This window comes from Accipiter gentilis, chromosome 9 (assembly GCF_929443795.1).
Source record: "Accipiter gentilis chromosome 9, bAccGen1.1, whole genome shotgun sequence".
In the NCBI taxonomy this organism is placed as follows: Eukaryota; Metazoa; Chordata; class Aves; order Accipitriformes; family Accipitridae; genus Astur; species Astur gentilis.
The window spans coordinates 40,437,847-40,450,265 of NC_064888.1; positions in this window are offsets into that span (position 1 = coordinate 40,437,847).

The window sequence follows — 12,419 nt, forward strand, 5'->3', positions numbered from 1 at the left end:
TTCTCCTCCTCTGCCACCAGGCCAGTGAAGTGCATGGGCATAGCTCTCATTAGCACAAATGGAAATCCCCACTGTAAATTCTCCCCTGTGAAGCAACATTAAGAACAAGGCCATCCTGAGCAAGCATACTCAAATTGGAAAATAAAATACACCTCCTGTTTCTTGCTACCACCACAGGGAAAACGTAATGAAGTGCAGGAGATTAAGCCACAATTCCTGTATCAAATCTTCCTTGTACTCTATAATTACTCACCACAACGTTTACAACGGTTACTCCTTGATGATGAGAATTTGTTGCACGTTATTGAAAGACTTTATCCTAATGTTCTCAACTTTCTGGTGCATAACACAGCAAATTACAGCACGGCCATCATAACATAAATCACAATCACCACTACAACTCTGGCTTACTTAAAGCTTACACTCAGTATTTAAAAATCAGAAAATTACTAACGGGACTTTTAGTACTGCAGAAAGCATGTCAGTGCCAGGCAATGGGGACACAAGGCAGCCCGCTGGCAGCACGCTGTGCTGATCACACCGCAGAAGGCGTCCAAAGCAAGCTTGCCCGAAAATAGCCAGGACCACAATCAGCATTTTCTTGGAGGATTCATGCATGACATTCATCATCATGCCATAAATGAATTTAATGTAGTTAAGGATGGAGAGGAACTTTGCACTGAGCTTCAACATCCAACCTCCCACCTTTGCCCGTGACAAGCAACGCTCTCTCCAAGGTGATAATTTACGTACGTGTCCGTTCACCACGGAAAATACACGCCGGTGGGTTCAGCTTGCGAGGGGCAACCAAGCAACTGTCGCCAGTCCCCTGCCCTTCCCTCTACCACCCATCCCAAAGGGCTTCCAAGATTTCTGGGGGTTCCCAAAGACCCCCTTGGGAATGACAAATATCCTCTGTGACCAGCTACTCTACGTTTTATGGCTCTACCAATACCTTCTGCTGATACGACACTGATGATCAGTGTCACAAACGTCATTTAAGTAAAACCAGAGAAAGTTTAATACAGCCGCGGTCAAGCACATCACTTTTGATGGGTTTGTCAAGTATGCAAAGTCACTGTTCCACTCCTCTGAGCTCCTCCTGTTGCTCCCTCAAATTACATCTTCTATATGACTCACGCCAGCTGGGCCAGTGGAGGAGATCCTGCCTGACATCCACCACACCACGTGCACCCAGATAAACTCAACACCGCACGTGAAAGCTCATTTCTTCATACAGCCTCTTGAAAGACATGGCAAGCAACATCTTCCAAGGTGAGGGCATTCAGCACCTGACAGCACAGAATCTTATCTACCCTGTCCAAGGCCCACATCATTTTTCCAGTTCCCACAAAGACAAGGAATCTTTTTGCTAGCAGGGGCAGCATTATTCCCATTTCTTGCACCTGGAAAGCATTTCTTGACCAAGACTCTTCTGCAGTGTGGAGATAGCAAGGAATTTGTGTTTTGCCTCTGCTTTTCTGCTTACCCAGTTGCTTTTATACATGGTAGTAGACAAATGCAGGAGCAACCAAACACCTGAGATATAAATAGGACTACCTTAGCTTTGGTTGTTTCCATCCTCACTGATTTGTGGAACCCAGTCCCACCAATCCCTTTGGTCTGCGGTGCTGGGGAGCACAAGAGTTAAGCTTTCCTAACATTTAAATCAACTTCAGTCAGTCCACGGTACTTTCAAGCCTCTGTAAGGTCTTCTTACAGGTTTTGTCCACAGAAACGAGTGGTCTGGACTTCAGGCAGGACTCCTTTCCCCTTCTGCCTTTCCAAAGAAAGAGTGAAGGAACCAACCACCAAACACTGTATATGCAGTATTTCAAGCAGACGTCTCCCCTGAGAAGAATCCCTTCAAACCCCAAAGGTTATACTCATTAAATGAAGCCTTGGGAGACATTGGTGGGCTGCTTTCTGGCTGGCATTTTTTTCCCGGCCACTGCCAACACCAGGACATGCCACCTGGAAAAGGTAGGAAATCTGCCTGACAGGCTTCCCAAATGTGCAGCAAGTCTGATCCATGTCTGAGCTACTCTGAAATACAGTTTTGGACCACATCACCAGCTGGTGTAAATCAGCATCACTACAGCAGCGCGGCAGAGAGCGGAGCCTGGCCCCCGTCGATGCTCCGAGGCGCAGGAGCATCCCTGATTTCCTCTGACAGAATCAGCGCACTCGTCCAACAACGTTTTCCAGAGCCAGAGCAGGAGGTTTGCCTTTATTTCCACTTTACTGCACCCTGCTGACCCAGGACACGATGTGGAAATGCCAAGTATGGAGTGACAAGATTTAATAGTCAAGTGATAACACGTGTCTGGTGCTAAGAGCCTGCTTCTGGAAGACAGGTATTTAGCGACTCTGCTCTGTCGCATGAGCAACCCAGGCACACAGACACATCCTCAGGAGGCCGGCCAGCAAGAAAGGCCATGCCAACCTCATGTCCTCTACGACAGCAGCAGAAGACACGCTAACTCCGCTCAGATTGGCTTCTCAGTTAAGTTTCTCCACATGAGCTTTCCAACGATGGCTGCAGCGTCCCCTCCGCAGGAGTCAGTCCTGTCCAAACCTGTCCCCACCTCCAAGTAGCCCCTTCACTTGTCGAGTGTTTCTTAACCCACGTCCAGCAGACCCACATCCTCCTCCATCTCCTCCATCTCCATCTGCCACAGTACCGCAACACTGAACAGCACCAGCAGCTCCCAGCGTTAGATGTCCAGCAGGGACACCATCTCTCCCTCCTGGATCATGCTATTTGCTTGATTTGTGGAAGCAGGAATAGGAGAAGCAGCCATGGAAGGAATATTACATGAAGATAGCTACGGAAAAATTATAGAAACATAACACAAATCCCATACAGAGCGTGTGAGTATGTAAGCATTTCTCCTGCCATAACATAATTAATGCAAAACACACTGGGATCATGTTCTTTTTCCAATGCAACGCATGCATTATTTTTGTTGATCCGTCTGGTTGGGTTTTTGAAAGCCATCACTTCCTGCATTCCACAACAGAAACTTTACACCCACAAAACCTGGTACCATTTCTTTTTATTCTTCCTGTCTTTATTCTATTTATTTATTCAGCTATCCAACGTGAAAGGCCATAAATCGCACTGCTACTTAAGTCACAGGGGGAATTCCTTTAAACATAAGTAAAAACTCATAAATAACTTCCTGCAGTCAACAATGCATTCATTTTCTTCTCTGCTTTCAGACTAATCTTCCAGCTAACAAATCAAATCAAGTACCAAAATGTAATTATTCCATTGTGATAATAATCTCCTTCTACTCAAAGCATAACTTGGCTTATTTCTTCTCAAATTAAAACGAGAAGAGAGGCTCGGGCTGGTGGGCGGGAGAGGAGGAAAGGTTAGGAGGCACCGATAAACCCAAGGTACGACAAGGAAACTCTTCAACTTGACCAAAGTCCTACATCTTGAGCAGAAGGCACGCTAGTGCTAGGTTGGTGGAAAAAAGTGATGCCAAATCCAACTTAGACTCACTGTATGTTAGTAGGATTCATGGTATGGTTTTCAAGGCAATGAAGTGCATGACCTCAAAAAAGGGTAAGTTTAATACCGGGACAATTCCCCCAAACTTGCTGCAAGCAATGCAGTTATAAATAAAGCCAGGAATTAATCTGTGACAAAGTCCATATAAAAGGCAAGAAAGACTTTGCAAAATGCATCTACACAGGACACGTGGGGTGAACATTTATTTTACCCTCCACGAAATTTGCTGCTTGTGTCCCATAATTAACCCTCAGCATTTCCAAACCTGGCCTGCTTGCTGCGGGCAAGGATAGAGCTCCGCAGTCATAACCACCGTCGTGGGCACATCGGGGACGGGCAAGATAAATGCCCTGGAGAAATGAACCCACACACAAACGCGGACTTGCCGTGTTACACCACTCCACACCATTGGATTCCAAAGCGACGGCCAGCGTCAACAGCGGGGCTAGAAGCATCAGGCTAAAAATAAACTGACAGAAATAAACTTGCCTTGGCTGCCAGCCTCCTGAGGAACCAAATGCACAGGACTTGAGGGGAAAAAAATAAAAACCCTGCAGTCATCAATTTGCATCCAGCACTTCATACTGCACAGAACAGCAAAGGGACGGTGTCAGAAGCAAAAAGGTAAGAGATTCGCTGCCGGCCCCAGAGACCAGGCATGGAAATGCAGCGGAGACCGGGCATGGAATGGCAGCAGGTGAGCGATAACCTGCCCAAGAGCATCCTCATCCTCCCCAGAGCGCAGCTGGGAAAGGCAGAAGCTGGCACACCGTGCACGGGAAGGTGATGCCGCAAGCCAGGGTCCGTGAAAACAGAGACAGAGGGCAGCTGGTGACCTTATTCTACATCACACTTATTTGCAGGTTTTTTTATTTTACTGTTTTATTTTCTCATCTTCAAACTAAACTCTCATCGCAAGCTTTTACATGCAAACACCTTCTGTAAGGCTTTGAAAGCGTGCAGATTTGTGACACTGAAACAATAAACCGTGCCAGGCACACTCAGACGTTAACATTTAAAACACTAGCATTTTAGACAACAAATATTTTATTTCAGAGGCCGCAGGTGCATAAGCCCAGTGTGTCGAATGGAGCCTCGCTTACATGGCTCCAGCAGAGCCGTCCCTTTGCCAGCCCTGTGCCTCACAAACGCAGCCACACCTCCAAAGCAAACACCTGGTTAGCTTGGATTCTTTCTTAATCTGATTTACAGGACTGTTTTTATATTAGAGAGTTCAGGAAAGGACATCAGAACTATCTGAAAGCTTTTTTTTAAAAAAAATTAGCTGGTTTGAGGGAAGATGCACGTCACAGGAGACTATGCTGTGGGCTGCTTAAACCTTTAAAATAAAAGGGCATTATTCTGAAAACGCTGATGTATCCTTCAACGAGGACCACCATCAATTCATTACATGAATTGTCTCCCCGACACAACACACAGACACATGCACGCTACGACTTGAGGAAACACCGTTTCCGAACCCAAGCTCCGGCTGGTGCGGGGAGGCAGGGGGGAAGGCAGGTCCCAGCGCCAGACACGTCCCTCGGCTTACGGTGAGGCAGGGACGGCCGCCAGGCCAGCGGCCACGACACGAGGAAAAGTCTTCTGCAGCACTTTCCTCCCAGCGGACCTTATCTGGAGTTTTCTCAGGGTTGTTTTTTCACTTCAGTGTATTTGTTTGACACATTTGAAGTGAGATATTGCTAATTCTGTATGATAGAAAGTGATTTTTAAAGGAGCGCTGTGAGTTACTGATGAAAACATACATTTAGTGATTTAGAGGAAAAAAAAACAGAAGAGATTTTGTATGAGCAGGGGCTTCCACAGCTGATGGGGAGCAAGAGCCACGGGGCTCCCCTCTCCTCCTTCCAGACACCCAGCATGGGCTTGGCCAGCTCATTTAACCCACCTATGCTCTGCAAAATGTTTCAAAATCCTCAAACAAAGACCTCATAGTGTAATAAAAAAAAATCTCCTATCACTTCTACCAGCTACTTAAACTCCCTAACACTCACCCAGCACTGAGTTTACATCAGCAAAGAGAATTAACCAGATATTGAACTGACACTGTGCCTGTTCAGCAAATAACAGTACCATGGTAACTTCTTCACGACTTTACAGAGTTCCCTGTAATTCCCAGGCAGCCCAGCCTGGCCACGCACTGGAAACCTGACGTTTCTGGGTACACTTCCATGCAAGTTATTTCAGGCATTCAGGTCTTGGCTGGTGGCAAATGAACAGAGCATCACTCACCCGACACAGCATCGGCAGGTACAGACGCCTACACCTAGAGGAAAGTAAGACTGGTTTCCCTTAGGTATAAGAAAACGACAACTTCAGTGACTGCTCTGCACAACTCCTCAAAGCAGGTCTAACCACTGAAGGTAGCCAAGGTACCAAAGGATGGTCACTGAAATTACAGGCAAACATTAATTTGTTAACTACATGCAGACATCTCACACTCCTCGTGCTGCGGGTGACGTTACTGTCAATGGAGGTGAAGAAAAGAAAGTCACGAATTGTTGGAAGAGGGTTAGTTTGTGAGTTTTTAATCACAAATAAGGCTCAGCGCGGTTCCACGCCATCACGGGACAGGGAACGAAAAGACGACTGCCCCGAGAGCAGCAAGAGCAAAACTATTTGAGAACAGAATAAAACCAGCCCGTGCCCGACGTGCACGTTTCCGAGTGCCCTTTTCCAATGCACCGGCCAACAAAACAGGGAAAGATGAGACATACCAGGGAATCAGGGGCGACTGCTGCAGCGGCTGTGAGCCGCGGGGCGGCCAGCACTTCGGGGATCCACGGACCCGACCTGGGGGTGCTGGCACCTTCTCCTGCCGTGGGGCAGCGCGTGGGACAGGTTGACCGGGCAGAAACTCAGCAGGAGCGAGGATAGAGAGTGGGACTGCCTGAGCATCTCGGCTTCACGTGGCACACAGCTATCCCAGGAAAAAACACATTTTTTATGCCTTTTTTTCCTATTTGCTATTTTCCAGTCCTCAAAAAGCTACAGGACACAGAGCACCGTTAGTGTACTGCAACCTGAATACAGCAGGAAATTTTAAAATTTCAGCTGCATACACAAAACCCTCTAACACATGTATATTTTATTTGATTTACTGTGATACTTTTCTTCCATCTCTTGAAAGTAATTTTTCTCCAAAGCATAACTGCTTAATTGGCAAGTGTACAAAATATAATTACGCTGCATACAAGTTACAATATTGCTTATGGGAATATCACTGTTGATGGATTCTGCTTTATTTTGTGTTTAATCTCTATTAAGAGATCTGTATGAAAATAGCTAGGTACTCTTGATTTTATAAACATGACACGTCACTCAGTCATTTCTCTGCCTAACCGAAGCCCAAACAAATGCAACTTAAAGACAACAGAAAATTCCTGGGCTAGCCTAACGCGTCAAAGTTAATAAAATTCTTATGTTTTCCTCTAATGAAAGTGCAATGCGCAGGACGCTAAAAAAATTACCAACGTCTCCAGGCTTAGGTTTGTCACATCCATTACACTACCAGAGCGATGTAAGGACATGGTACATAGGAATACATCGCTTTTAATGACAAATTTAGGGGGTTTTATTACATTCCCCACAAGGACCTTTGCAGTCACATCTTTTATAGCGGAAGGATGAAGAAGCAGTGCTAGTCCCAACCCGGTGAACAGTGCCTGGCACTCAGCAGCAAAAAAACGCTCGCCCTTTCTGCCTCTGGCTCTCCCCAGCCAGGCCAGTGCAATTCCCATTGCATCCGCAATTCCCACTAAACTGACATCCAGCCACGCCAGCCCCACCGCCATCCCTGGAGTAATTCCCCATTCTGCGAGCATTTACACACGCGAGTAACGTTACGCACGGGAGCAGACATGCTGTCTGGAAATGGGTCTCGGTGGTCTTACTGGTAACTACTATCAGCATGTTTTAAGTGCCTTAAAGGTTTATTTCATTTGCTTGAGTAATGAGATTAATGCGATGTTTGTTTGTTTAAGCTAAATCATACAAAGCCAAACATCTAAATGTCCTTAATTCACAGCATTAGCCCAAGCTGTGTTACCATGCGAGTCCATCTTACTATCCTGCTTTTAACTGCACCAAAAAATTCCCATTTTGCTCCGGTTTCACTCCCAGAGGTCAGCCAGCACACAGAGACCTCGACTGGCCAAATAAACCATTAAATGTTGCCACGTGCTGCCAAAAGTTTTCACGCGCTCCCTGTTTTCTTTGCAACTAGGCTTTTAATATATTCAACTTCTAGACCTAAAAAGCCCGTGTAAACCCAGCAGATATGTACCTCTGTGTGTGTGTATATATATATGTATAGATCTCTATACATACTCAAGCACAACATGGACCAGAGCCCGGCGATCCCACAAACCTCATCCATGCATGATGGATGAGATGGACAGACCAATACGAAAACTCACCTAAAAGCAGACTAAATCTGCCAACATCCAGCTGTACATTCTCACTTCAAAATAAAAATAAATTGCACACAAATGCATTGGTTTGGTTCCAACAGCGACACAAGCAACGTATAATTAATTTTTAAATCTGGGTTTGACCTGTTTTGATCAGTTTGCACTCCTGTCTGTATTCTTCTGCTCAAGTTTCCCACCAGGGCTGGAGTGACTTCTGATGTCCCGTGGCCACCAAGAGCTGACTTGGAGTTTGAATAAATACTGCGCAATTAGATAAAGCACACAACTATCAAAAAAAGTAATCCTCCCTCATTTCCTTCCTCCATCTAAGCTTATTTGCATCTGACCCAGGCATTAGCCATAATACAGGCTAACGTGGCCCCTACTAACTTCTTACCTAGTGCTAAGTACCTGGTGTTGACACTGGACGTAACTCAGCCCTGCAACGGATACAAGGAATTTTTCAGGGAAATGGTGGGAAAATTAAAAACCTGCACTCTTTCCTGAGCACTAAAGGTCACATCCTGCAATCTCCACCTTCAGATACAGGTCTTGTCTCTGCAAGTCATCCTGTTGAAGAAAACCCACAATGCTGGTGCTTGGGATCTGCAAACATCTGGACGCTCTCATTTAAACGACGGGCTTTCCTGGATTTTGGGATCAGAAGAGACCACTGTCATTTTCCAGCTGACACACTCCACGCTAACTTACCTAAATTAATCCCTGCTTGAGCATCGTTTGCTCCAGTGAACAAACATCCCTGAGTTTGGTGTTTCCAAAGGTGGAGAAACCGCCAGCGCCTTCAGCAGCCTCCTCCACTGTCAATGGTGCCGAAACCATGGACCTTAGCTCTCGCCTTTCCCTGCCTTCACCATCCAGCTATCGGGCATTGTTAAAACTCTACCGGCTAGACCCAAGAGCTCTTTATTATTCATTTTCTTTTCCCCGTGACAACACTGATTGCCTTCACCAATTTACCTTCCGACACTCTCCCGGACAAGTCAACCAGACGGAGGCCCTGGACCCTACCCCTGCATCCCTTCCCGACTCCTTCAGCGTTCCAGCAGCCCTCCGCAGACCCTTCTCGTCAGGCACTGGGGACACGGCAGCTGCCACGTCCCTCCTCCAGCCCGGCAGGTACCTACCAGCGCAGGCAAGGAGCATGCAAGACCTTTGGCCATAATATCATACTGGCAGCGCTCGCTCGTGACTCCTCGCTCCTCTATAAAGAGGCGATTTCTCCAGACAGCATCCTGGAGGTACGGTCTGCGATTGTTTCTCTTAGATAGAGAAATTTACAGTTGGCCATCTGAGAAATATCACCTGCTTGTATCCAAGCAATACAAATTGCTTTTACCAGCGGTCATTCCTTTTCATTATTTACCACTCTCCCAATCTTAGTGACATTTCAAGCTTTAGCAACGGTGACTCTCTGCCTTATCACGGGTTGCTCACAAACACATTAAGCAGCGTAAGGACAAAACAGAACGCTCAGAGAGGCTGCTAGAAACGGATGTTTGGAAATTACTTCTGATTTTACAACTGTATTTTGGGAGCTGACAGCCTGCTGGGTCTCCGCCAGTCACTCTTCTGCACATCCCCAGCCACAACAGCGGTGCTGTACCAAGCTGCATTTCTTGCTGAATTTTAAAATCCCCCGCAGTTATCTTTACCAATCCCATCAATGAGCTTTCTAAATGAAAAAAGAAAAATTAGTTCGACAGGATGTGCTGCCCCTAAACTCAGGCTGATGGAGACTGAATGCATCGCCATCCTTCCCTCCTTCATTAAACAAGTCCCCTACCACCGACTCGCATCGTTTGCCCAGGACTCACGTCAAGCTGACAGGTCTGTGTTACTCAGCCTGGCCCGCTTACAGCTTTCCTATAATAATACAACATAAGCATTGCTACGGTTCGCAGGGAATACTCCAATATTTCAAGACTTAGTAAAAAATACGCGTTACTGGCTCAGTTTACTCTGTAAACCTCTTCAATGAGACACACCAGGGCTGACGTACAACGGTCTGACTAAAGCAGTGGCTGTTTAACATTCACGTCTACCACAATCGTAACGGGGGTCTAAACAAACCATTACTTTTTCTGCCCCCCCAAAGTGTAATATTTTTGTCTTTTCTATTAACGTCACCTAGTAACTTAGTTTTATTTCTAATACTTTACAGAAACCGTTGGTTGTTCTCATCACTACCAGCCGCAGCTTCTGTCTGCATCCCTTTGCCTCTCTCCTCAAGCTTTGATTTCTACCCTCTGCTATCGATTCCCCTCTCAGGCACTCGGCTGTGCAACGTTAACCATATCGTACGGGCTGTGCATCCCAGTTCAGCTCCCAGCACCTTAAACAGCCTGGGCTGGAAGGGTGATGGCTGAAGGTAAAGCAGGCAAGCGGAGACCCGCTTGGCCAGATTCTTCCTTCTGATACATCAGTCAACTAAAATTTTTTCAGAAACAAGAGCAACAAAAGTCACTGGCCGCAACCTGACTGCCTGGGGCTAAATGTGAGTGAGATTTCATACTCCAAGCAAGGCTGGAACTAGTATTTAGTGAAGTTGGGTCACCTCCAAGAAAGCACAAACGCAAGAAATATGTTGAACTTTTGGCTAGACAAAACTAAAATTGCACTTTGTCTCCCCAAATCGCTCTGCGCTGCTTCTTTCGAACGCTCACAGCTTTTGTTGTCCAGAAAGAGAGATACAGATCTACGCTTTCTGCTCCTCAAACTTTACAGATGGGAAAAATATGTCAGAATAATACAGAGTTGCCTGAAAAAGCAACAGGCACTGCTGCTTTGGATGCCCTGACGCAGCTGCGCTCGCAGCACACCACAGCCCTGCCTGACCCTGGCCACGGGGCTACCAGACACAGGGGCATCCTGGTGCTTCACCCAGGAATAATATTACAGCATATTAAAAAATTTTGTTTCCTTCTAGGAACAGAGAATAGCTACAATAGGTATTTCTTCGGAAAAACGCTGCTGTTATTAGCAAAGGGTAAAAGTTGAAGTTAGCATAGGTATTCCAGTACTAAACTTCTGGATACCCTAACTCCAGGATCGAACGTTGCACCATACCATTTTGTATAAGAAGAGCTACTAGCTTAGACAAGTGGCAAATATAAAACTTACACGAGCTTGTGCTGCAGGATCATGAAACTTTAGATAACTGCAAAATCACGAAAGCTGATGGAAAGGGTTTTTTTTCCATATATTGAATTGAAATTAATTTCATCCACAACTAATTACAGCAAAGCTCAAGTCTCTCAACCTTTAAGTGTAACGTCTGGTATTTAGCCTAGCTACTTCACCTAAATTGCTGATTCCTTCCAACGTCCCCTCTCATGCCAAATGTGGTTTTCAGCATAAAGATAATAAAAATGTGGACACTTTATGACATCTCTACAGGTACCCCTACCATCTCTTATATTTGGCCTAAAACACTTTTAAAGGAGAATTTACAGGGTTTTACCTCCAGCTAATGCAAACAAAGGACATTCCCCCAACCTCCCATTTATCGTCGTGAAACTAAAGGGTACGCTGATAAAACCAAGGAGGAGAGTTGACGAGGAAAGCCAAGACGCAGTTATTCAAAGGGGCTTGCAGAAGGCCAATTTTTAATTAAAAGCTTTATCTGGAACATAAACTACGAGCTCCTTATGCCCAAAGCGTTCCTAGTGCATCACCCGCAGAGAAATGAGGTGCTCACGGAGACCTCAAACCTTGGGGAAGCCTCAGCCAGGTACCGACGTGGATGTCAGCACGCACGCTTGGGATGCCGTAACAGAAAAGATGCAGGAAAGCTGGGAGACCCCCTCGACGACAGCACTGCCGCCTTGCTCACACCGGCAAGCGCAAGCGGGGCCAAAAGGGAATTGTTTATTGAGAAGGGAGGGACCGTGCCACGGCAGCTTCCCCTAAATATAAACCGGAATATCCATAAAGGCAGGCTGAGGACCTGCAGAGCTCATCACAGCCCACGGCGCGACGCCTGCACGGGAGCCAGCCGTGTGATTAATTGTTGGTTTTGTTTATTTTCTGTGCTAATGATGATGCTATCAGTTCCACCAGTGCATCAGCTGTGTGGAACCTAATGGATCTCTGTCTCCTCCCTCTGCCTCTTTTGGGGCCAATCCTGCACTCCTTGTACACCCATCGTTTTTCTCAAAGCCCACCAGCATTTCGAAGGGGCTCAACCATACTCCCAGCCAGGGTCGCTTATACCTTGCAGAGCCATACGTTAGAGTGATTACAATAATAACCAAAAGCCAGGCTAATTTCGGAATATCCTACAATTCTGTGCCAACCTCCGCAGCACAGAAGTTACTCTTTTTCCAAAGTGAACGGGTCGCTAAAAAAAATGATAGGCAGCATCCATTACATATCTGTTATATTTAGCAACAGAGAATCCATCTGCATTATTCCTGGTCTCATTAAAGACTTGGCTCCTTGTA